The sequence below is a fragment of the Taudactylus pleione genome, unplaced genomic scaffold (genome assembly GCF_031769625.1).
Source record: "Taudactylus pleione unplaced genomic scaffold, aTauple2 ptg000114l, whole genome shotgun sequence".
NCBI classification, from domain to species: domain Eukaryota; kingdom Metazoa; phylum Chordata; class Amphibia; order Anura; family Myobatrachidae; genus Taudactylus; species Taudactylus pleione.
Genome location: NW_028284516.1, coordinates 26,246,326 through 26,273,308, shown reverse-complemented (window position 1 = coordinate 26,273,308; position 26,983 = coordinate 26,246,326).

Here is a 26,983-nt window from a genome sequence, read left to right as displayed (position 1 = left end):
TGATCAGAGGCAGTGTCTACAGACGCTGCACTCGGATTGCACATGAATGCAGGATTAGACACCTGCTGCATTTGGGAATCAAGTTAATTCTTCTGAACCATTCCAATAACTATGCTGCCTCATTCTTCCTAATAAACATGATACTGTAAAAACATCAGTTGATTATATATATATATATATATATACATATATAGTAGTAGTATAGTAGTATACAGTATACTTCGACGTACTTTTGGTTTTGACTGAATGTTCTGTCTATGGGCCTGTTTCATTACAGATCACAATATTGCGTACACGCACAGCTAATTTGCGATAGCATGCTAATCTATTGTGATCGCAATGCAACTCAGCACTACATAAAGACGCCCACTTTACACTGCACACATCCGTAATGTTTAGCAGAATAGCAAAACCATCGGTACAATCGAGTACCATCGCAGCCTCACGCACACTTGCACAAGCCCTGACCTTACTCAGAAATTGCTAACTTCACTGCACGCTATGAGGCCTCAGACTGCGTATGGCATCGCAGTGGATAATTTATGCACGCCCCTGCAACAGCGTGCGAACGCACTGGCATGCCTGCATTTCACCAACCATCCACCCCCATCACCACCCACAAACAGTGCTTCCTGTCCTGCCAAAGCTTGTCATTCAATCTGCGAAGCGTCTGTGTAGCCTCTGCGATCGCAGTCCCGATCGGAGTGACTGGTTTGCGCACGCACACTGCGATGCATTTGCATGCGCAGAATGCAACAATCGGCCGATTGCATATGTAATCGCAGTTGCGGTCGGTAATGAATCAGGCCCTATGTGTTCTCACACTGCTAAAGAGAAACCCCACAGCTGACACTCTAAACTGAAGATATGTTCTGTAGTAATATATATGTATGTACTGTCAGAATTGTACTAATAATACTGAGTGCAATAGGATTTATACTGAAGGAAATCAGTTTGTGTGTCCCGTAGAGCAATAACACATAATGGCCCTCATTCAGAGCCACTCGCTAGCGGCAGTACGCTCGTTCCGAGCGATGTTCGCACATCTGTGCATGCGTACGGTTTTTAGTACGCATGCGCGAACCAGTCAGTGCGGCCGAAAATCATTTGTACGCAATATAGCGAGTGCCTGCTATTTTGAGTGACAGAATGAGGCGTATGTGGGTGGTAACAGGGGAAGGTGCTTGAAAACGGGGAGTGGAGATCCGTTCGCAGGCGTGCTTAAAGGTCAAAACGGGCGTTTTAAGGGAGTGCATAATTAATACAGCAGCGTCATTGACCACGTCACTTGGTTTTTTTTAACTCAGAACTGCTCGCAAAATAGCGGTTGAAAACACCAACCACAAGAATAGCGAGCAGTTCATACGCTGTACGATGTACTCGATTAATCTAATAAATAGCGGACATGACGTATGGTGCGTGCGGCCAGGGGGCGTTTTTATCAAATAAACGAGCGTATGTTTTGCTCGCTCGTTCAGACTTAGAGGTGTGAACAGACTGCAATTTGCGAACGGATCATTTGAATAGCCACCCCTTGTTTTTGAACGAACGACCGCAAATAGCGAACGGCTCTGAATCAGGCCCTATATGTGCAAATGTTGTTTCTCTGTACAGCAAGCTGAAAACCATGAGTTTATTTTAATGTTTTTAAAGACCATATGCAGCATTGAATATACCTATATTTATTTTATAATAAGACTAGTCATGTCACTTTGCATGTTCCTCTGTACTTAAGTTGTACCGATGTACATTAATGTTTTACATACGCATTGCTATTGCTCTCTATGGTTAAATTATGCTAAAATATCTATCAACAAAGCAATTCTACTTTTGGAGGGGGTAGAACCTCATCTCAGGCAACTCAATCCAAGGGGCGATAGAAAAGAGCTTCTCACCTCCTGTCCCCTTTCTGCCTCTTCTCCCTCCCAAGTAGCTCTGGTCTACATAATTGATTACAGAAGTGTGATGACTGACAATGGTTCCTACTTCAAACAGCCAGTGTACTTCTTCTTACCATCAATTATTGCAGGACATGCTGACAGAATGTACTGGGGGGGGCAATAGAAGATGGAGAAAGCATCGTGGGAGGTGGCTGCATTAAAATGAGCTGAGTCCTATGGAGGTGGCCTCTGTACAAGAATTAAATCCTTAGTCAAAAACCCTTAATAATGTACAGTATGCAAATATGCAAGTCCACAGCGCAAATTTGTTTTTTGACTACTTTTGTGCCACTGTACGCAATATTATAGAAATCAGCCTATTGTAGACATGGACTAGGGCAACAAAAGTGTGCATTGGCAGCGGGTATAAGATGGGCGGAGGGGTGTGCCTTTCTTTTTTTTCCAAAACAATTTTTATTAAGACACAAAGAAAAATCTACACATACAGAACATCATACCGTACAAGCTACAGAAATAAATGAGCACAGGTCAGGAGCAATGTCAAGCAAGAACAACATTGTAAAATGTGACTAGTCAGAAGTAACCAGAGTTAGGCTCCCGAAAAAACAATATACAGCATGAATGAGATATATAATTCAATTGAAAACAATAGCAACAGAAAACAAACAAACAAACAAAAAGGGGGGGCGAGACTGAACCCTAGTGCAGCTGAACCCTCTGAATACCTTTACAGTAGGGGGAATGCCAGTATCCCTCTCAAAAGAAAAGGAAGCATATCCCATAGCATATAGTTATAAAAGCATAAGATCAAAAATATATGGCAGAAAACACTGGCAGATCCAAATATATCACTCCAAAATTACCATGTAGAGACCAAGTTGTAGTCTCAAATAGCTTCAATATGTGTGTTTTAGTATCAAGATCTAGGGTGTCAATATATATACCCCATTTAGCATAAAAGTGAACACCCCCTTCTCAACATTTTGGATGCAGCTTTTCCATACAACCTCCGCAGGGAGCAAGTAGGGATACAAAAACCATGTCTTGTAATACCCAGTATTGGATACATTAAATAAGGGCCGTAAGATATCAGTATCTTACTCCGGCAGCATAGGAGGGGGTAAGGATTGTATAAAGTGTCGAAGTTGTAAAAACATAAAAAAAATCTCTATTATTAAGAAGAAATTTGGATTTCAGATCCTGAAAAGAATACAATTGACCCCCAGGATCAAACACATCCCGAATGGCAGCGATACCCCCCACCCTCCAGACCAGGTACTTAGCACATCCCAAACCAGGAATAAAAATAGGATTACCCCAAAACATATTATATTGAGATACAGTATGACGCCTGTGAAGCTTTCTGGGGTGTGCCTTTCTATGTATGAATTACGCACATCACTGTGGGACAAAATATATTATTTAGGGGCATATTTAACAAGCAAATGTGCAGGATATCGACTGAGAACAGTCATTTTTGGTGGAGGGGGGTACACACAAGTATTAAGCATCTCCTGAATGTATTGGGGTCCACAGTAGATATCAGAGATATTTGCTGTGATCCCTTGTTTTGATAGCAAAAACAGGCCTCATAGCAGGGGCGCCGAGACGGGGGGAGAGCGGGTACAAATTACCCGAGCCCGGGCTTGCTGGAGGGTCTGGAACCACTCCCCTCCCCCCTCTTACATCATAGCAGCCCAGCACGCTCTGCTGTGTGCTGGGCTGCACTGGGAGACTGCTTGCAGCTGCTATGAAGCGGCCACAGCAGTCTCCTATGCCTGTGGGAGGAGCAATCAAGCTGATCGTGCCCCCCACTGGTTATGTGACGGGCTGAGGGGGCTCACTGCGCCGCCCTAACCAGCGCCGCAAAACTTTTTGTCTTTACCTAAGGGGGCATGGCCACACCTCCCACGATTAGTCCACACACCCTTTTACCGAGGCCCCCCACTGATCTTGACGGGCCTGGGTGTTAGACATTGTATCCTATGGACTACATACTACCAAATATTCCGGGACAGGGATCCAAAGAGAGTGATCACATGAGCGATCACTTTACATCTTACACATCGGGGATGAGCTCCTATCAGAAAACCAGTCTCTGCATATGATTTGTGATACATGCGGGCGGAACTTCATTTCTTATTGCCACAAAAAGCGGCAATCAAAAATTGGAATTTCTGGGACCGATAATGGATTATTGGTAAATATGCCCCCATCCTTGCCACTAGAGAGCTGCAGGGATGCAGATAGTCACTGCCCCCTCCCCCCTCGCAGTTCTCACTGTCTGCCTGATTCCCACACAACCTCACTTCTGTCTTCACCCACAGTGTTTTTCGGACAGGACTGTACCCACCTGTCTAAATCTGCAGCCAGCACCCCCCATCCAGCAACTGATTTGTATCATGGCAGAGAATGAAAGTGTTTGTCAGATAATATTCCAGATCAGTGTAATTGCCTAGCTATTTCATTATGTTAATGTTTTTAAAGACCATATACAGTACTGAATATACCTATTATGTATTGTATAATTAGACTAGTCATGTCACTTTGCATGTACTTCTGTACTCTCATAGACTTTGGATTGTAGTTGAAGCAAAAGTAACACAATAAAATAATTTAAAATGATGTCTAGAAATTGGAAAAAAACTCTCATGATGTACCCAAAATCTTTTCTCCCATGTACAGTATGTTAACAGTTTATGTAGTAGACATTTTAAATGTCATACTGGATAATGTGTCATCAACATTGGCTTTTTTACAGGCCTGGATGTTTTTCTGACCAAATACAGGTATACACGGCTGTTAAGCTGTATGTGGCAGTGTTTCAAGGTGGAATTGCATAGTGACTCCTGGATATAACTTATATTACGTTTTTATGCCTTGCTTCAACACAATGGAGTCTGGTAATGAAGGTCGGAATTGATGGAATCTAAAGACAACTAAACCCCATAATACTGTTAGGAGCCCCAGCAGTAGCTTACAGGTCTGACGTGTCCCAGTCGTTGCTAAGCAATTGGGACACCGAATCACACCTGCTGCAATGCACTATGGTCCTGATGGTTGCTAGGCAACCAGGACTCTCTGCGATTGGACTGCCTGTTGGTCCTGGCTTTTACTACAGGTGGGATGCTTTATTTGCACCTGCAGCTACTCAGCTGAAGTTTAATTATTTGTAAGTGGCCTGTCTCTGTTTATGCAGCTACTCAGTTGCACTGTAATTAATTGTAAGGGGCTTGACTCTGTATGTGCAGCTACTAAGCTGCAGTGTAATGAATTGCAAAGGGCCTGCCTCTGTTCTTGGGTTCTGATTGGCTCTTTGAATAGTTAAAGCACAGTCAAGGCCTTGGTTCATTGCCAGTTGTAGCTTCTGTCCTTCCAGGTCACCTGCGCTGCTGCACTATTCTAGTAGTTTTCTGCAAGTCATTCTTGCATTTCCACTTGTCCTTGCTTGTAGGAATCCCTGCCTGCACTCTGGCTTTACCAGTCCCGCATCTGCTTGGTAATCTACCCTTTTCTGGACCTAGATTCTCTATTGCTCCCATCCCAGTCCATTCCTTGTGCTATCTAGGTTCCACATTGACTTCTTGTACCTGAGTCTTGGCAGCATCCTAGTACCGGGTGGAGTTATTTCACCCAGGAAAGGCGCCTGTTATAGGTGTACACCATTATTAGTTTGCAGGAATAATGTGGTGATCTAGGCATGCATAACAAATACATTGTCCATTGTTATTCTGACAATACATTCTAGCTCTGTTGGAAAAAAAATAACAAACCCCATTACAGACAGCTGAAGTTTCTCCCACATCAGTGTCTTAATGGGATCTAATACAGATAAAAAAAATGAATGCCTTCATCCATGGCATTTCTGCCCCTGCCCTTATGTATGAATCAACCAATGCATGCAGTGGCATAATTCCTACAGGCAACTGTGCTTTCCTTCAGGCACTGGGTGCCAGGGAAGCAGGGGCTGCCGGAAGGGGGGAGGGCACCTCCAGAATACCAAGACCTGTAGCCTAGGGTGCCCGGATTTTGTAGTCTGGGCCAAACGCGCTTCAACTCTAGTGGAGGAGCCTTGGAATAGACCTTTTCTCCAGGTTCCAGTGTAAACTTTCAATACTGAATCCACACATTATATTGCTGTAAAGTGTTACAAGCTGGCAGTCCCTCTATGTCTACCCTGTTAGGAAAGCACCTCTAACATGGCATCCTGCTTTAGACGAGTAGAGTGATTATAGTAGACATATTCAGTTAAGTATGAACACTCACGCACTTATTTCTTATAGACTACTTATGCCAGTATTACACAACAGTATTTCTTATTTTCATTTCATTTAAAACACGTAGGTGACAATATTATTAGTATTTATCATCTGTGCTTAATTCTATAAATGTTCCTTTGATGTTTTTTTGTTTTTTTTTAAGTTGTCTATGGCAGTTATTGCTGTGTGTTGTTAGTTGCACAGATTGCTACAATAAGATTCTGTGCATTCAGGCCTGCACATCTGGACAGTAAATGGCTGGCTCGATACTCTGGCATTCTGCTTACTTGGAACTACATCCTGTGCTATTATCAGGAGCTATTCCTTTCCATGGAATTAGTGGGAGGGTGCAGGGAGTGTGCTGCACACGTGCTGAGCAGAGTAAATCCCTATTAAGATGTAAAGTGTGCAGAGGGCTAGCAATTGTTCCTACATGTGCCCCAGGCTTTGTTTTAGGTTCTGCAGCATCATAATTGCGTGGGCTTCTAACAGCAACCTAGGCTGTCTTATAAAGGGGAATGTGCTCTAAAAGGTTTTATTGGGGGTTTGTACTGTAGTCAATCATCCTTTTTCACTACCTCTCTGTCTTTAGTGCTTTGGAGTTCTTTTTGCATAGAGACAGCAGTTTATATCAGCAATTAAGCTTGTTAAGTACATTGTATTTGGGTTTAGTACTCTGACCTTAATGTGATAGTAAACGGACAAATGAAAAACAAAACACAACTGTTACTTGATGCAAATAATATAAAATATTATTTAGTCGATTGAAATGACATATTCAATACTAATAAATTGCAGTTGAGACAATTGTACAGTATCTGATATACGATAACCATTATACCAAATTAATGATGTACAATAATTATAATAAAAATTGTACAGTTTATTCTGGCATTATAAAAATAAATGCTAATTAAAATAATAATCATAATAATAATAACAATTTTAATAGTATTATCATTTCCATCAGGAACTTAAGTTGCATATTTAGCTTTAGTTCTTTTTTATAAAAAAAAAAGTCCCTTTTAAAAAAAAAAAAAAAAGTGAAGTTGATGCTTACTGATCTTTTAATATTTCCATAAAACCATACTTTAAAATTTAATTTACTGTATAATTATGAAAAAGAGCAAACAATTTTTGTTTTAGATTATACTGCCTTTATATCATGCTGTATATTTCTGGTATGGTTACTAGGGTTCCAATAAATCACAGTTTTCCTTGAACTACAAATCAAATCTATAATTTATAATCCAGAATTTACACCCATCAGCCATAATATTAAAACCTCTGACAGGTGAGGTAAATGACATTGACTATCTCATTACAATGGCACCTGTCAACGGTTGGGATATATAAACACTCAGCTCTTGATGTGTTGGAAGCAGGTAAAATGGGCAAGCGTAAGGATCTTAGTGACTTTGACAAGGGGCAAATTGTGATGGCCAGAAGACTCGGTAAGGAAATCTCCGAAATGGCAGGTCTTGTGGAGTGTTCCCTGTATGCAGTGGTTAGTAGTAGTACCTACCAAAGTGGACCAAGGAAGGAAAACTGATAAACCGGCAACAGGGTCATTGCTGCCCAAGGCTCATTGATGTGTGTAGGGAGTGAAGACTAGCCTGTCTGGTCCTATCCCACAGAAGAGCTACTGTAGCAGAAATAGCTGAAAAAGTTAATACTGGCTATGACAGCAAGGTGTCAGAACACAGTACATTGCAACTTGCTGTGTATGGGTCTCCATAGCTACAGACCGCTCAGTGCTCATGATGCCCTCTGCCCACCAATAAAAGTGCTTACGATGGGCACATGAGCATCAGAATTGTACCTTGAAGCAATGTAAGAATTGGCCTGGTCTGATGAATCACCTTTTCTTGTATATCATGTGGACAGCCGGGTGTGTGTGAGTCATTTACCTGGGAAGAGATAGCACCAAGATGCATTATAGGAAGAAGGCAAGCTGGTGGATTCACTATGATACTTTGGGCAATGTTCTGCTGGGAAACCTTGGGTCCTGAAATTCATGTGGATGTTACACTGACACGTATCACCTACCTAAACATTGTTGCAGACCAAGTACACCCCTTCATGCCAATGGTATTCCCTCATGACAGTGGCATTTTTCAGCTGGATAATGCACCCTGCCACACTGCAAGATTGTTCAGGAATGGTTTGAGAAACATGACAAAGAATTCAAGGTGTTGACTTGGCCTCCAAATTCCCCAGATCTCAACCGATTGAACATCTGTGGGATGTGCTGGATAAACAAGCCCAAGCCATGGAGGCCCCACCTCACAACTTATAGGACTTAAAGTATCTGATGCTAACGTCTTGCTGCCATATACCACTGGAATCCTTCAGGAGGTCTTGTGGAGTCCATGCCTCTATAGGTCATCGCTGTTGTGGTGGCATGAGGGGGACCTACACAATATTAGGCAGTTGGTTTTAATGTTACAGCTACCAGTGGTGTCACCAGGGGGGGTGCAGGCCACACTGGGTGACACCATCTGAGGGGTTAACACCAAAATAGTAGAGCTGCACTGCTATTTTGGTGTCACCCCTTTATATGGTGTCACTGAACATTGCATGCGCGTGTTATCCATTGGATCACTGGGTATGCCCCCAAGCATGCCAAAAATGAGGGACGTGGCTTGCGGCCATGGCATTTCCCATGAAGCCACACTTCATGTATGTTTGCAGCACGTTCAGGAGTACTGTTATCCACAGCTAAAACCTTGGGAGGTCTGTTTCAGCACAGCTACAGCCTACAACCCTCTCCATGCACTCTTCTGTCTAAAATGGCACCTAATATCACAAGGGAGGAACTTATATGCAATCCAAAACACGCAAGATCCGAGATTTCTGGGAAAATTATGTTTTGCCCCATTTTGAGAACCAAGTTTGGTTTAAAGAAACAAGCCAGGACTCAGTTCTACTCGGAAACCCCAAATTGAGTTCTCTCTAATTTCTTCAAATCCGAACCGCTCATCTCTAATATGTTTGTTACACAGTCACAGAAATCCCCAGTCACTTCCCATCTCATTAATCATCAACAATGGGGCAAATGAATCAATGTATGTATAAACCCCAGAGATCATCACTTATTGTTGCGTTATACTTTACTGTCAATGGTTTTCTCTAAAACACTTCCCCTCAGCTCCAGAAAAGATTATTGAAGAATTTTAGCCTATAATGAGTCTGATTCAGATCCAGCCGCTAGTGTGTGGATTTATGCAGTTTTCTGCTGCACATGTACAGAACGGGCCCTGCGATCTCGCTCGCATGATTGATGGGGTGAGACTGGCCAGCGTTCCCAGAAATGGTGGCTCGTCGCCCCAGTGTTCTGGGAGTTCCGTGGCCATTGTCTGCGTTGGTGGACACAGATTTCCTTGCCTCACAGGCTGCCAGCCTGGTCATGATGGTGATCTGAGGCAGTATGGGCAAGTCTCTCTCAAATCTAAATCTCTCTGCACAATCTGTTCCGCTTTGCAGTGCAGCATGGTTTTGCCAAGGTGCAAAGTTACACCTTTATTTTTCTTACTTTGCTCCCAACTCTGACACAGCCCTTCTATCTGCTAGAGGTGACCATGGAAATTTCAACCTCTCACTAATCTACTGCTGGACAGCACAGACGTTCATCCTGGCATGCTATGGAACGATGGATGCCAGTATGATAATAGAATATTAAGTATAGAATGAGAAGGGGACCATAAGGCAAAATATTGTGCCTGAGCTGGGTTAAACCCAGAGGTTGGAGGATCAGCGTGTAGGATTTATAAATAACTCCCTTCCTCCTGGGGTGATTAACATTTTATGTGGTTACAGCCTGTAGGATTTTTAGGGGTGTGTTTAGATAGGTATAGTAGAGCCTGTCCCTGGTTAACGAATTCCCAGGAAACACATGCCAAATGTCAACATTTTTAATTAAAATAAGCCCTCATATACTTTTTTCTATATACAACTAATTAATTCATAAGGAATCTACAGTATTTACTTCTTTGCCGATGTAGTTTAAGGGATTAGAAATAAATAAATAAATATATATATATATATATATATATATATATATATGAGCACGACACTGCTTTAAAACAGGCTTTCAGAACTTGCAAATGATACCCCCCTAAGAGACATATCTGGAGGTTTGGACAAGTATATACACTGTACAAAGCTTACATGAACTAATAAACTGTAAAATCTCATCAGCAGGGTCCTCTGTACCTTTTGGGGTCAATTGAATTAGCTGTGATGTGCCATACATCATATTCCAGAACGGTACTTTGGCAAGTTTGCCTCACAGCCCTAGCACTGCGCATGTAGTGGCTTTCGTAATGAACAAATATGTGCACAGCAATGTATGGCGGCACATCGCCCCTAATTGAATTGAAGCTATTGTCTCCTTTATGCACCTCCTTTTGTCAACTTTGTCTATACTTGTCTTGTTTTCTGTGCGATTGTACTTGTTTGATGTATAATTCTGACTATACAGCCCAGCAAATTTTTGCGGTATCTTACAAATAAACAATGATGATGATCGCTAATTGAACTTTCACTTGCCCGGCCCAATCCACATTTTCCAAAGTAAGGGACCGCATATGAAAGTTACTAAAAACTGTGCATAACACAGTGCGACAAAGCAGATCTTTGCAGCCCACGTTTGGATTTATGTCCAACTCTAAATTACGGAAGATAATTCCAAAACTAATTGCTTTATTTGTGTTCTCCACAGTAGAAGCAGTTGTAATAAAGGAGTAGTTGTAGTAGAATCAGTTTTAATAAATGAGTAAGAGTAGAAGCTTTTGTAAATAAAGCCATAATAGTAGAAGCAGTTGTAATAAAGAAGTAACAGTAGAGCTGTTGTATTAATTAGGGGTGAGCGGGTTCGGATTTCTGGAATCCGAGCCCCCCCGATCCGAGGCAGATCCGAGTCAGGCTCGACTTTTCCCGCCTGACTCGGATCTGAAATCGAGGCAAAATGTCATCATCCCGCCTTCCGGGTCTCGCGGGTTTTGCATCCTATATAAGGTACCCGCGTCGGCGCCATTTTCTCACTCGGCTGTGGACAGTGAAGAGGGAGGGTAGGAGTTAGGGCTGGCTGGGCTGTGTAGTGTAGTGTAGTGCAGAGTAGTGTTGTGCTGTGCTGCGCTGCTGTTGTCCATAGGGGCTGTGTCCACTACTTCAAAGTCCATAGGGGCTGGCTGTGTTGTGCTGTGCTGCTGTTGTTAATAGGGGCTGTGTCCACTACTTCAAAGTCCATAGGGGCTGGATGGACTGTGTTGTGCAGTCAGTTCTCCATAGGGGCTGTGTCCACTCCAAAGTCCTGTGCAGTGTCCCAGTCCTAAAGGCGTGCTGTAGTGTTGTCCAGGGGGTGCTCTGTCCATCAGGGGTGCTCCCCCCAAGTGCAAAAAAAATAATATTTTTTCTGTATTTGTGAATTGTGTGCGCAGTAGCCGCACATGCATCAACAAAGTAGTGCCAAGCGTGCGCCTGTGTCATAAGTAAAGGGCCGGCTGGCTTGACCGCTAAAGGGTGCTGTAACCCCCAAAGTACACTCCAAACCAAAAAAAAAAATATTTTCTGTGTTTGTGAATTGTGTGCGCAGAAGCTGCACGTGCATCAACAAAGTATTGCCAAGCGTGCGCCTGTGTCATAAGTAAAGGGCCAGCTGGCTTGACCGTTAAAGGGTGCTGTAACCCCCAAAGTACACTCCAAACCAAATAACAAAATATTTTTTCTGTGTTTGTGAATTGTGTGCGCAGTAGCCGCACGTGCATCAACAAAGTATTGCCAAGCGTGCGCCTGTGTCATAAGTAAAGGGCCGGCTGGCTTGACTGTTAAAGGGTGCTGTAACCCCCAAAGTACACTCCAGTCCAAACCAAAAAAATATATATTTTCTGTGTTTGTGAATTGTGTGCGCAGTAGCCGCACGTGCATCAACAAAGTAGTGCAAAGCGTGCGCCTGTGTCATAAGTAAAGGGCCGGCTGGCTTGACCGTTAAAGGGTGCTGTAACCCCCAAAGTACACTCCAAACCAAATAACAAAATATTTTTTCTGTGTTTGTGAATTGTGTGCGCAGTAGCCGCACGTGCATCAACAAAGTAGTGCCAAGCGTGCGCCTGTGTCATAAGTAAAGGGCCGGCTGGCTTGACCGTTAAAGGGTGCTGTAACCCCCAAAGTACACTCCAAACCAAATAACAAAATATTTTCTGTGTTTGTGAATTGTGTGCGCAGAAGCTGCACGTGCATCAACAAAGTATTGCCAAGCGTGCGCCTGTCTCATAAGTAAAGGGCCAGCTGGCTTGACCGTTAAAGGGTGCTGTAACCCCCAAAGTACACTCCAAACCAAATAACAAAATATTTTTTCTGTGTTTGTGAATTGTGTGCGCAGTAGCCGCACGTGCATCAACAAAGTATTGCCAAGCGTGCGCCTGTGTCATAAGTAAAGGGCCGGCTGGCTTGACTGTTAAAGGGTGCTGTAACCCCCAAAGTACACTCCAGTCCAAACCAAAAAAATATATATTTTCTGTGTTTGTGAATTGTGTGCGCAGTAGCCGCACGTGCATCAACAAAGTAGTGCAAAGCGTGCGCCTGTGTCATAAGTAAAGGGCCGGCTGGCTTGACCGTTAAAGGGTGCTGTAACCCCCAAAGTACACTCCAAACCAAATAACAAAATATTTTTTCTGTGTTTGTGAATTGTGTGCGCAGTAGCCGCACGTGCATCAACAAAGTAGTGCCAAGCGTGCGCCTGTGTCATAAGTAAAGGGCCGGCTGGCTTGACCGTTAAAGGGTGCTGTAACCCCCAAAGTACACTCCAAACCAAATAACAAAATATTTTCTGTGTTTGTGAATTGTGTGCGCAGTAGCCGCACGTGCATCAACAAAGTAGTGCCAAGCGTGCGCCTGTGTCATAAGTAAAGGGCCGGCTGGCTTGACCGTTAAAGGGTGCTGTAACCCCCAAAGTACACTCCAAACCAAATAACCAAATATTTTTTCTGTTTGTGAATTGTGTGCGCAGTAGCCGCACATGCATCAACAAAGTAGTGCCAAGCATGCGCCTGTGTCATAAGTAAAGGGCCGGCTGGCTTGACCGTTAAAGGGTGCTGTAACCCCCAAAGTACACTCCAAACCAAATAACCAAATATTTTTTCTGTTTGTGAATTGTGTGCGCAGTAGCCGCACGTGCATCAACAAAGTAGTGCCAAGCATGCGCCTGTGTCATAAGTAAAGGGCCGGCTGGCTTGACCGTTAAAGGGTGCTGTAACCCCCAAAGTACACTCCAAACCAAATTAAAAAATATTTTCTGTGTTTGTGAATTGTGTGCGCAGTAGCTGCACGTGCATCAACAAAGTAGTGCCAAGCATGCGCCTGTGTCATAAGTAAAGGGCCGACTGGCTTGACCGTTAAAGGGTGCTGTAACCCCCAAAGTACACTCCAAACCAAATTAAAAAATATTTTCTGTGTTTGTGAATTGTGTGCGCAGTAGCTGCACGTGCATCAACAAAGTAGTGCCAAGCGTGCGCCTGTGTCATAAGTAAAGGGCCGACTGGCTTGACCGTTAAAGGGTGCTGTAACCCCCAAAATACACTCCAAACCAAATAAAAAAATATTTTCTGTGTTTCTGAATTGTGTGCGCAGTAGCTGCACGTGTATCAACAAAGTAGTGCCAAGCGTGCGCCTGTGTCATAAATAAAGGGCCGGCTGGCTTGACCGTTAAAGGCTGCTGTAACCCCCAAAGTACACTCCAGTCCAAACCAAATTAAAAAACATTTTCTGTGTTTGTGAATTGTGTGCGCAGTATCCGCACGTGCATCAGCAAAGTAGTGCCAAGCGTGCGCCTGTGTCATAAGTAAAGGGCCGGCTGGCTTGACCGTTAAAGGGTGCTGTAACCCCCAAAGTACACTCCAAACCAAATATAAAAATATTTTCTGTGTTTGTGAATTGTGTGCGCAGTAGCCGCACGTGCATCAACAAAGTAGTGCCAAGCATGCGCCTGTGTCATAAGTAAAGGGCCGGCTGGCTTGACCGTTAAAGGGTGCTGTAACCCCCAAAGTACACTCCAAACCAAATTAAAAAATATTTTCTGTGTTTGTGAATTGTGTGCGCAGTAGCTGCACGTGCATCAACAAAGTAGTACCAAGCGTGCGCCTGTGTCATAAGTAAAGGGCTGGCTGGCTTGACCGTTAAAGGGTGCTGTAACCCCCAAAGTACACTCCAAACAAAAAAAAAAATATATTCTGTGTTTGTGAATTGTGTGCGCAGTAGCCGCACGTGCATCAACAAAGTAGTGCCAAGCGTGCGCCTGTGTCATAAGTAAAGGGCCAGCTGGCTTGACCGTTAAAGGGTGCTGTAACCCCCAAAGTACACTCCAGTCCAAACCAAATTAAAAAAATATTTTCTGTGTTTGTGAATTGTGTGCACAGTAGCCGCACATGCATCAACAAAGTAGTGCCAAGCGTGCGCCTGTGTCATAAGTAAAGGGCCGGCTGGCTTGACCGTTAAAGGGTGCTGTAACCCCCAAAGTACACTCCAAACCAAATAAAAAAATATTTTCTGTGTTTGTGAATTGTGTGCGCAGTAGCCGCACATGCATCAACAAAGTAGTGCCAAGCGTGCGCCTGTGTCATAAGTAAAGGGCCGGCTGGCTTGACCATTAAAGGGTGCTGTAACCCCCAAAGTACACTCCAGTCCAAACCAAAAAAAAAAATATTTTCTGTGTTTGTGAATTGTGTGCGCAGTAGCCGCACATGCATCAACAAAGTAGTGCCAAGCGTGCGCCTGTGTCATAAGTAAAGGGCCGGCTGGCTTGACCGTTAAAGGGTGCTGTAACCCCCAAAGTACACTCCAAACCAAATAACAAAATATTTTTTCTGTGTTTGTGAATTGTGTGCGCAGTAGCCGCACGTGCATCAACAAAGTATAGCCAAGCGTGCGCCTGTGTCATAAGTAAAGGGCCGGCTGGCTTGACCGTTAAAGGGTGCTGTAACCCCCAAAGTACACTCCAAACCAAATAAAAAAATATTTTCTGTGTTTGTGAATTGTGTGCGCAGTAGCCGCACGTGCATCAACAAAGTAGTGCCAAGCGTGCGCCTGTGTCATAAGTAAAGGGCCGGCTGGCTTGACCGTTAAAGGGTGCTGCAACCCCCAAAGTACACTCCAGTCCAAACCATATAAAAAAATATTTTCTGTGTTTGTGAATTGCGTGCGAAGTAGCCGCACGTCCATCAACAAAGTAGTGCCAAGCGTGCGCCTGTGTCATAAGTAAAGGGCCGGCTGGCTTGACCGTTAAAGGCTGCTGTAACCCCCAAAGTACACTCCAGTCCATACCAAATAAAAAAATATTTTCTGTGTTTGTGAATTGTGTGCACAGTAGCCGCACATGCATCAACAAAGTAGTGCCAAGCGTGCGCCTGTGTCATAAGTAAAGGGCCGGCTGGCTTGACCGTTAAAGGGTGCTGTAACCCCCAAAGTACACTCCAAACCAAATAAAAAAATATTTTCTGTGTTTGTGAATTGTGTGCGCAGTAGCCGCACATGCATCAACAAAGTAGTGCCAAGCCTGCGCCTGTGTCATAAGTAAAGGGCCGGCTGGCTTGACCATTAAAGGGTGCTGTAACCACCAAAGTACACTCCAGTCCAAACCAAAAAAAAAAATATTTTCTGTGTTTGTGAATTGTGTGCGCAGTAGCCGCACATGCATCAACAAAGTAGTGCCAAGCGTGCGCCTGTGTCATAAGTAAAGGGCCGGCTGGCTTGACCGTTAAAGGGTGCTGTAACCCCCAAAGTACACTCCAAACCAAATAAAAAAATATTTTCTGTGTTTGTGAATTGTGTGCGCAGTAGCCGCACATGCATCAACAAAGTAGTGCCAAGCGTGCGCCTGTGTCATAAGTAAAGGGCCGGCTGGCTTGACCGTTAAAGGGTGCTGTAACCCCCAAAGTACACTCCAAACCAAATGAAAAAATATTTTTTCTGTGTTTGTTAATTGTGTGCGCAGTAGCCGCACGTGCATCAACAAAGTAGTGCCAAGCGTGCGCCTGTGTCATAAGTAAAGGGCCGGCTGGCTTGACCATTAAAGGGTGCTGTAACCCCCAAAGTACACTCCAGTCCAAACCAAAAAAATATATATTTTCTGTGTTTGTGAATTGTGTGCGTAGTAGACGCACGTGCATCAACAAAGTAGTACCAAGCGTGCGCCTGTGTCATAAGTAAAGGGCTGGCTGGCTTGACCGTTAAAGGGTGCTGTAACCCCCAAAGTACACTCCAAACCAAAAAAATATATATTTTCTGTGTTTGTGAATTGTGTGCGCAGTAGCCGCACGTGCATCAACAAAGTAGTGCCAAGCGTGCGCCTGTGTCATAAGTAAAGGGCCGGCTGGCTTGACTGTTAAAGGGTGCTGTAACCCCCAAAGTACACTCCAAACCAAATAACAAAATATTTTCTGTGTTTGTGAATTGTGTGCGCAGTAGCCGTACGTGCATCAACAAAGTAGTGCCAAGCGTGCGCCTGTGTCATAAGTAAAGGGCCGGCTGGCTTGACCGTTAAAGGGTGCTGTAACCCCCAAAGTACACTCCAAACCAAATAACAAAATATTTTTTCTGTGTTTGTGAATTGTGTGCGCAGTAGCCGCACGTGCATCAACAAAGTATTGCCAAGAGTGCGCCTGTGTCATAAGTAAAGGGCCGGCTGGCTTGACCGTTAAAGGGTGCTGTAACCCCCAAAGTACACTCCAAACCAAATAACAAAATATTTTTTCTGTGTTTGTGAATTGTGTGCGCAGTAGCCGCACGTGCATCAACAAAGTAGTGCCAAGCGTGCGCCTGTGTCATAAGTAAAGGGCCGGCTGGATTGACCGTTAAAGGGTGCTGTAACCCGCAAAGTACACTCCAAACCAAATACCCAAATATTTTTTCTGTGTTTGTGAATTGTGTGCGCAGTAGCCGCACGTGCATCAACAAAGTATAGCCAAGCGTGCGCCTGTGTCATAAGTAAAGGGCCAGCTGGCTTGACCGTTAAAGGGTGCTGTAACTCCCAAAGTACACTCCAGTCCAAACCAAAAAAAAAAATATTTTCTGTGTTTGTGAATTGTGGGTGCAGTAGCCGCACGTGCATCAACAAAGTAGTGCCAAGCGTGTGCCTGTGTCATAACTAAAGTGCCGGCTGGCTTGACCGGTAAAGGGTGCTGTAACCCCCAAATTACACTCCAAACCAAATAACAAAATATTTTTTCTGTGTTTGTGAATTGTGTGCGCAGTAGCCGCACGTGCATCAACAAAGTATAGCCAAGCGTGCGCCTGTGTCATAAGTAAAGGGCCAGCTGGCTTGACCGTTAAAGGGTGCTGTAACCCCCAAAGTACACTCCAAACCAAATAAAAAAATATTTTCTGTGTTTGTGAATTGTGTGCGCAGTTGCCGCACGTGCATCAACAAAGTAGTGCCAAGCGTGCGCCTGTGTCATAAGTAAAGGGCCGGCTGGCTTGACCGTTAAAGGGTGCTGCAACCCCCAAAGTACACTCCAGTCCAAACCAAATAAAAAAATATTTTCTGTGTTTGTGAATTGCGTGCGAAGTAGCCGCACGTCCATCAACAAAGTAGTGCCAAGCGTGCGCCTGTGTCATAAGTAAAGGGCCGGCTGGCTTGACCGTTAAAGGGTGCTGTAACCCCCAAAGTACACTCCAGTCCAAACCAAATTAAAAAAATATTTTCTGTGTTTGTGAATTGTGTGCACAGTAGCCGCACATGCATCAACAAAGTAGTGCCAAGCGTGCGCCTGTGTCATAAGTAAAGGGCCGGCTGCCTTGACCGTTAAAGGGTGCTGTAACCCCCAAAGTACACTCCAAACCAAATAAAAAAATATTTTCTGTGTTTGTGAATTGTGTGCGCAGTAGCCGCACATGCATCAACAAAGTAGTGCCAAGCGTGCGCCTGTGTCATAAGTAAAGGGCCGGCTGGCTTGACCATTAAAGGGTGCTGTAACCCCCAAAGTACACTCCAGTCCAAACCAAAAAAAAAAATATTTTCTGTGTTTGTGAATTGTGTGCGCAGTAGCCGCACATGCATCAACAAAGTAGTGCCAAGCGTGCGCCTGTGTCATAAGTAAAGGGCCGGCTGGCTTGACCGTTAAAGGGTGCTGTAACCCCCAAAGTACACTCCAAACCAAATAACAAAATATTTTTTCTGTGTTTGTGAATTGTGTGCGCAGTAGCCGCACGTGCATCAACAAAGTATAGCCAAGCGTGCGCCTGTGTCATAAGTAAAGGGCCGGCTGGCTTGACCGTTAAAGGGTGCTGTAACCCCCAAAGTACACTCCAAACCAAATAAAAAAATATTTTCTGTGTTTGTGAATTGTGTGCGCAGTAGCCACACGTGCATCAACAAAGTAGTGCCAAGCGTGCGCCTGTGTCATAAGTAAAGGGCCGGCTGGCTTGACCGTTAAAGGGTGCTGCAACCCCCAAAGTACACTCCAGTCCAAACCATATAAAAAAATATTTTCTGTGTTTGTGAATTGCGTGCGAAGTAGCCGCACGTCCATCAACAAAGTAGTGCCAAGCGTGCGCCTGTGTCATAAGTAAAGGGCCGGCTGGCTTGACCGTTAAAGGCTGCTGTAACCCCCAAAGTACACTCCAGTCCAAACCAAATAAAAAAATATTTTCTGTGTTTGTGAATTGTGTGCACAGTAGCCGCACATGCATCAACAAAGTAGTGCCAAGCGTGCGCCTGTGTCATAAGTAAAGGGCCAGCTGGCTTGACCGTTAAAGGGTGCTGTAACCCCCAAAGTACACTCCAAACCAAATAAAAAAATATTTTCTGTGTTTGTGAATTGTGTGCGCAGTAGCCGCACATGCATCAACAAAGTAGTGCCAAGCCTGCGCCTGTGTCATAAGTAAAGGGCCGGCTGGCTTGACCATTAAAGGGTGCTGTAACCACCAAAGTACACTCCAGTCCAAACCAAAAAAAAAAATATTTTCTGTGTTTGTGAATTGTGTGCGCAGTAGCCGCACATGCATCAACAAAGTAGTGCCAAGCGTGCGCCTGTGTCATAAGTAAAGGGCCGGCTGGCTTGACCGTTAAAGGGTGCTGTAACCCCCAAAGTACACTCCAAACCAAATAAAAAAATATTTCTGTGTTTGTGAATTGTGTGCGCAGTAGCCGCACATGCATCAACAAAGTAGTGCCAAGCGTGCGCCTGTGTCATAAGTAAAGGGCCGGCTGGCTTGACCGTTAAAGGGTGCTGTAACCCCCAAAGTACACTCCAAACCAAATAAAAAAATATTTTTTCTGTGTTTGTTAATTGTGTGCGCAGTAGCCGCACGTGCATCAACAAAGTAGTGCCAAGCGTGCGCCTGTGTCATAAGTAAAGGGCCGGCTGGCTTGACCATTAAAGGGTGCTGTAACCCCCAAAGTACACTCCAGTCCAAACCAAAAAAATATATATTTTCTGTGTTTGTGAATTGTGTGCGTAGTAGATGCACGTGCATCAACAAAGTAGTACCAAGCGTGCGCCTGTGTCATAAGTAAAGGGCTGGCTGGCTTGACCGTTAAAGGGTGCTGTAACCCCCAAAGTACACTCCAAACCAAAAAAATATATATTTTCTGTGTTTGTGAATTGTGTGCGCAGTAGCCGCACGTGCATCAACAAAGTAGTGCCAAGCGTGCGCCTGTGTCATAAGTAAAGGGCCGGCTGGCTTGACTGTTAAAGGGTGCTGTAACCCCCAAAGTACACTCCAAACCAAATAACAAAATATTTTCTGTGTTTGTGAATTGTGTGCGCAGTAGCCGTACGTGCATCAACAAAGTAGTGCCAAGCGTGCGCCTGTGTCATAAGTAAAGGGCCGGCTGGCTTGACCGTTAAAGGGTGCTGTAACCCCCAAAGTACACTCCAAACCAAATAACAAAATATTTTTTCTGTGTTTGTGAATTGTGTGCGCAGTAGCCGCACGTGCATCAACAAAGTATTGCCAAGAGTGCGCCTGTGTCATAAGTAAAGGGCCGGCTGGCTTGACCGTTAAAGGGTGCTGTAACCCCCAAAGTACACTCCAAACCAAATAACAAAATATTTTTTCTGTGTTTGTGAATTGTGTGCGCAGTAGCCGCACGTGCATCAACAAAGTAGTGCCAAGCGTGCGCCTGTGTCATAAGTAAAGGGCCGGCTGGATTGACTGTTAAAGGGTGCTGTAACCCGCAAAGTACACTCCAAACCAAATACCCAAATATTTTTTCTGTGTTTGTGAATTGTGTGCGCAGTAGCCGCACGTGCATCAACAAAGTATAGCCAAGCGTGCGCCTGTGTCATAAGTAAAGGGCCAGCTGGCTTGACCGTTAAAGGGTGCTGTAACCCCCAAAGTAAACTCCAGTCCAAACCAAAAAAAAAAATATTTTCTGTGTTTGTGAATTGTGGGTGCAGTAGCCGCACGTGCATCAACAAAGTAGTGCCAAGCGTGTGCCTGTGTCATAACTAAAGTGCCGGCTGGCTTGACCGGTAAAGGGTGCTGTAACCCCCAAATTACACTCCAAACCAAATAAAAAAATATTTTCTGTGTTTGTGAATTGTGTGCGCAGTAGCCGCACGTGCATCAACAAAGTAGTGGCAAGCGTGCGCCTGTGTCATAAGTAAAGGGCCGACTGGCTTGACCGTTAAAGGGTGCTGTAACCCCCAAAGTACACTCCAAACCAAATAAAAAAATATTTTCTGTGTTTGTGAATTGTGTGCGCAGTAGCCGCACGTGTATCAACAAAGTAGTGCCAAGCGTGCGCCTGTGTCATAAGTAAAGGGCCGGCTGGCTTGACCGTTAAAGGGTGCTGTAACCCCCAAAGTACACTCCAGTCCAAACCAAAAAAAAAAATATTTTCTGTGTTTGTGAATTGTGTGCGCAGTAGCCGCACGTGCATCAACAAAGTAGTACCAAGCGTGCGCCTGTGTCATAAGTAAAGGGCTGGCTGGCTTGACCGTTAAAGGGTGCTGTAACCCCCAAAGTACACTCCAAACCAAAAAAAAAAATATTTTCTGTGTTTGTGAATTGTGTGCGCAGTAGCCGCACGTGCATCAACAAAGTAGTGCCAAGCGTGCGCCTGTGTCATAAGTAAAGGGCCGGCTGGCTTGACCGTTAAAGGGTGCTGTAACCCCCAAAGTACACTCCAAACCAAATAACAAAATATTTTCTGTGTTTGTGAATTGTGTGCGCAGTAGCCGTGCGTGCATCAACAAAGTAGTGCCAAGCGTGCGCCTGTGTCATAAGTAAAGGGCCGGCTGGCTTGACCGTTAAAGGGTGCTGTAACCCCCAAAGTACACTCCAAACCAAATAACAAAATATTTTTTCTGTGTTTGTGAATTGTGTGCGCAGTAGCCGCACGTGCATCAACAAAGTATTCCCAAGAGTGCGCCTGTGTCATAAGTAAAGGGCCGGCTGGCTTGACCGTTAAAGGGTGCTGTAACCCCCAAAGTACACTCCAAACCAAATAACAAAATATTTTTTCTGTGTTTGTGAATTGTGTGCGCAGTAGCCGCACGTGCATCAACAAAGTATTCCCAAGAGTGCGCCTGTGTCATAAGTAAAGGGCCGGCTGGCTTGACCATTAAAGGGTGCTGTAACCCCCAAAGTACACTCCAGTCCAAACCAAAAAAATATATATTTTCTGTGTTTGTGAATTGTGTGCGCAGTAGCCGCACGTGCATCAACAAAGTAGTACCAAGCGTGCGCCTGTGTCATAAGTAAAGGGCTGGCTGGCTTGACCGTTAAAGGGTGCTGTAACCCCCAAAGTACACTCCAAACCAAAAAAATATATATTTTCTGTGTTTGTGAATTGTGTGCGCAGTAGCCGCACGTGCATCAACAAAGTAGTGCCAAGCGTGCGCCTGTGTCATAAGTAAAGGGCCGGCTGGCTTGACCGTTAAAGGGTGCTGTAACCCCCAAAGTACACTCCAAACCAAATAACAAAATATTTTTTCTGTGTTTGTGAATTGTGTGCGCAGTAGCCGCACGTGCATCAACAAAGTATTGCCAAGAGTGCGCCTGTGTCATAAGTAAAGGGCCGGCTGGCTTGACCGTTAAAGGGTGCTGTAACCCCCAAAGTACACTCCAAACCAAATAACAAAATATTTTTTCTGTGTTTGTGAATTGTGTGCGCAGTAGCCGCACGTGCATCAACAAAGTAGTGCCAAGCGTGCGCCTGTGTCATAAGTAAAGGGCTGGCTGGATTGACCGTTAAAGGGTGCTGTAACCCGCAAAGTACACTCCAAACCAAATACCCAAATATTTTTTCTGTGTTTGTGAATTGTGTGCGCAGTAGCCGCACGTGCATCAACAAAGTATAGCCAAGCGTGCGCCTGTGTCATAAGTAAAGGGCCAGCTGGCTTGACCGTTAAAGGGTGCTGTAACCCCCAAAGTACACTCCAAACCAAATATAAAAATATTTTCTGTGTTTGTGAATTGTGTGCGCAGTAGCCGCACGTGCATCAACAAAGTAGTGCCAAGCATGCGCCTGTGTCATAAGTAAAGGGCCGGCTGGCTTGACCGTTAAAGGGTGCTGTAACCCCCAAAGTACACTCCAAACCAAATTAAAAAATATTTTCTGTGTTTGTGAATTGTGTGCGCAGTAGCTGCACGTGCATCAACAAAGTAGTGCCAAGCGTGCGCCTGTGTCATAAGTAAAGGGCCGACTGGCTTGACCGTTAAAGGGTGCTGTAACCCCCAAAATACACTCCAAACCAAATAAAAAAATATTTTCTGTGTTTCTGAATTGTGTGCGCAGTAGCCGCACGTGTATCAACAAAGTAGTGCCAAGCGTGCGCCTGTGTCATAAATAAAGGGCCGGCTGGCTTGACCGTTAAAGGGTGCTGTAACCCCCAAAGTACACTCCAGTCCAAACCAAATAAAAAAACATTTTCTGTGTTTGTGAATTGTGTGCGCAGTATCCGCACGTGCATCAGCAAAGTAGTGCCAAGCGTGCGCCTGTGTCATAAGTAAAGGGCCGGCTGGCTTGACCGTTAAAGGGTGCTGTAACCCCCAAAGTACACTCCAAACCAAATATAAAAATATTTTCTGTTTGTGAATTGTGTGCGCAGTAGCCGCACGTGCATCAACAAAGTAGTGCCAAGCATGCACCTGTGTCATAAGTAAAGGGCCGGCTGGCTTGACCGTTAAAGGGTGCTGTAACCCCCAAAGTACACTCCAAACCAAATAAAAAAATATTTTCTGTGTTTGTGAATTGTGTGAGCAGTAGCTGCACGTGCATCAACAAAGTAGTGCCAAGCGTGCGCCTGTGTCATAAGTAAAGGGCCGACTGGCTTGACCGTTAAAGGGTGCTGTAACCCCCAAAATACACTCCAAACCAAATAAAAAAATATTTTCTGTGTTTCTGAATTGTGTGCGCAGTAGCCGCACGTGTATCAACAAAGTAGTGCCAAGCGTGCGCCTGTGTCATAAATAAAGGGCCGGCTGGCTTGACCGTTAAAGGGTGCTGTAACCCCCAAAGTACACTCCAGTCCAAACCAAAAAAAAAAATATTTTCTGTTTGTGAATTGTGTGCGCAGTAGCCGCACGTGCATCAACAAAGTAGTACCAAGCGTGCGCCTGTGTCATAAGTAAAGGGCTGGCTGGCTTGACCGTTAAAGGGTGCTGTAACCCCCAAAGTACACTCCAAACAAAAAAAATATATATTTTCTGTGTTTGTGAATTGTGTGCGCAGTAGCCGCACGTGCATCAACAAAGTAGTGCCAAGCGTGCGCCTGTGTCATAAGTAAAGGGCCGGCTGGCTTGACCGTTAAAGGGTGCTGTAACCCCCAAAGTACACTCCAAACCAAATAACAAAATATTTTCTGTGTTTGTGAATTGTGTGCGCAGTAGCCGCACGTGCATCAACAAAGTAGTGCCAAGCGTGCGCCTGTGTCATAAGTAAAGGGCCGGCTGGCTTGACCGTTAAAGGGTGCTGTAACCCCCAAAGTACACTCCAAACCAAATAAAAAAATATTTTCTGTGTTTGTGAATTGTGTGCGCAGTAGCCGTACGTGCATCAACAAAGTAGTGCCAAGCGTGCGCCTGTGTCATAAGTAAAGGGCCGGCTGGCTTGACCGTTAAAGGGTGCTGTAACCCCCAAAGTACACTCCAAACCAAATAAAAAAATATTTTCTGTGTTTGTGAATTGCGTGCGAAGTAGCCGCACGTCCATCAACAAAGTAGTGCCAAGCGTGCGCCTGTGTCATAAGTAAAGGGCCGGCTGGCTTGACCGTTAAAGGGTGCTGTAACCCCCAAAGTACACTCCAGTCCAAACCAAATTAAAAAAATATTTTCTGTGTTTGTGAATTGTGTGCACAGTAGCCGCACATGCATCAACAAAGTAGTGCCAAGCGTGCGCCTGTGTCATAAGTAAAGGGCCGGCTGGCTTGACCGTTAAAGGGTGCTGTAACCCCCAAAGTACACTCCAAACCAAATAAAAAAATATTTTCTGTGTTTGTGAATTGTGTGCGCAGTAGCCGCACATGCATCAACAAAGTAGTGCCAAGCGTGCGCCTGTGTCATAAGTAAAGGGCCGGCTGGCTTGACCATTAAAGGGTGCTGTAACCCCCAAAGTACACTCCAGTCCAAACCAAAAAAAAAAATATTTTCTGTGTTTGTGAATTGTGTGCGCAGTAGCCGCACATGCATCAACAAAGTAGTGCCAAGCGTGCGCCTGTGTCATAAGTAAAGGGCCGGCTGGCTTGACCGTTAAAGGGTGCTGTAACCCCCAAAGTACACTCCAAACCAAATAACAAAATATTTTTTCTGTGTTTGTGAATTGTGTGCGCAGTAGCCGCACGTGCATCAACAAAGTATAGCCAAGCGTGCGCCTGTGTCATAAGTAAAGGGCCAGCTGGCTTGACCGTTAAAGGGTGCTGTAACCCCCAAAGTACACTCCAAACCAAATAAAAAAATATTTTCTGTGTTTGTGAATTGTGTGCGCAGTAGCCGCACGTGCATCAACAAAGTAGTGCCAAGCGTGCGCCTGTGTCATAAGTAAAGGGCCGGCTGGCTTGACCGTTAAAGGGTGCTGCAACCCCCAAAGTACACTCCAGTCCAAACCATATAAAAAAATATTTTCTGTGTTTGTGAATTGCGTGCGAAGTAGCCGCACGTCCATCAACAAAATAGTGGCAAGCGTGCGCCTGTGTCATAAGTAAAGGGCCGGCTGGCTTGACCGTTAAAGGGTGCTGTAACCCCCAAAGTACACTCCAGTCCAAACCAAATAAAAAAATATTTTCTGTGTTTGTGAATTGTGTGCACAGTAGCCGCACATGCATCAACAAAGTAGTGCCAAGCGTGCGCCTGTGTCATAAGTAAAGGGCCGGCTGGCTTGACCGTTAAAGGGTGCTGTAACCCCCAAAGTACACTCCAAACCAAATAAAAAAATATTTTCTGTGTTTGTGAATTGTGTGCGCAGTAGCCGCACATGCATCAACAAAGTAGTGCCAAGCGTGCGCCTGTGTCATAAGTAAAGAGCCGGGTGGCTTGACCATTAAAGGGTGCTGTAACCACCAAAGTACACTCCAGTCCAAACCAAAAAAAAAATATTTTCTGTGTTTGTGAATTGTGTGCGCAGTAGCCGCACATGCATCAACAAAGTAGTGCCAAGCGTGCGCCTGTGTCATAAGTAAAGGGCCGGCTGGCTTGACCGTTAAAGGGTGCTGTAACCCCCAAAGTACACTCCAAACCAAATAAAAAAATATTTTCTGTGTTTGTGAATTGTGTGCGCAGTAGCCGCACATGCATCAACAAAGTAGTGCCAAGCGTGCGCCTGTGTCATAAGTAAAGGGCCGGCTGGCTTGACCGTTAAAGGGTGCTGTAACCCTTAAAAAGTACACTCCAAACCAAATAAAAAAATATTTTTTCTGTGTTTGTGAATTGTGTGCGCAGTAGCCGCACGTGCATCAACAAAGTAGTGCCAAGCGTGCGCCTGTGTCATAAGTAAAGGGCCGGCTGGCTTGACCATTAAAGGGTGCTGTAACCCCCAAAGTACACTCCAGTCCAAACCAAAAAAATATATATTTTCTGTGTTTGTGAATTGTGTGCGTAGTAGCCACACGTGCATCAACAAAGTAGTACCAAGCGTGCGAATGTGTCATAAGTAAAGGGCTGGCTGGCTTGACCGTTAAAGGGTGCTGTAACCCCCAAAGTACACTCCAAACCAAAAAAATATATATTTTCTGTGTTTGTGAATTGTGTGCGCAGTAGCCGCACGTGCATCAACAAAGTAGTGCCAAGCGTGCGCCTGTGTCATAAGTAAAGGGCTGGCTGGCTTGACTGTTAAAGGGTGCTGTAACCCCCAAAGTACACTCCAAACCAAATAACAAAATATTTTCTGTGTTTGTGAATTGTGTGCGCAGTAGCCGTACGTGCATCAACAAAGTAGTGCCAAGCGTGCGCCTGTGTCATAAGTAAAGGGCCGGCTGGCTTGACCGTTAAAGGGTGCTGTAACCCCCAAAGTACACTCCAAACCAAATAACAAAATATTTTTTCTGTGTTTGTGAATTGTGTGCGCAGTAGCCGCACGTGCATCAACAAAGTAGTGCCAAGCGTGCGCCTGTGTCATAAGTAAAGGGCCGGCTGGCTTGACCGTTAAAGGGTGCTGTAACCCCCAAAGTACACTCCAAACCAAATAACAAAATATTTTCTGTGTTTGTGAATTGTGTGCGCAGTAGCCGCACGTGCATCAACAAAGTAGTGCCAAGCGTGCGCCTGTGTCATAAGTAAAGGGCCGGCTGGCTTGACCGTTAAAGGGTGCTGTAACCCCCAAAGTACACTCCAAACCAAATAAAAAAATATTTTCTGTGTTTGTGAATTGTGTGCGCAGTAGCCGTA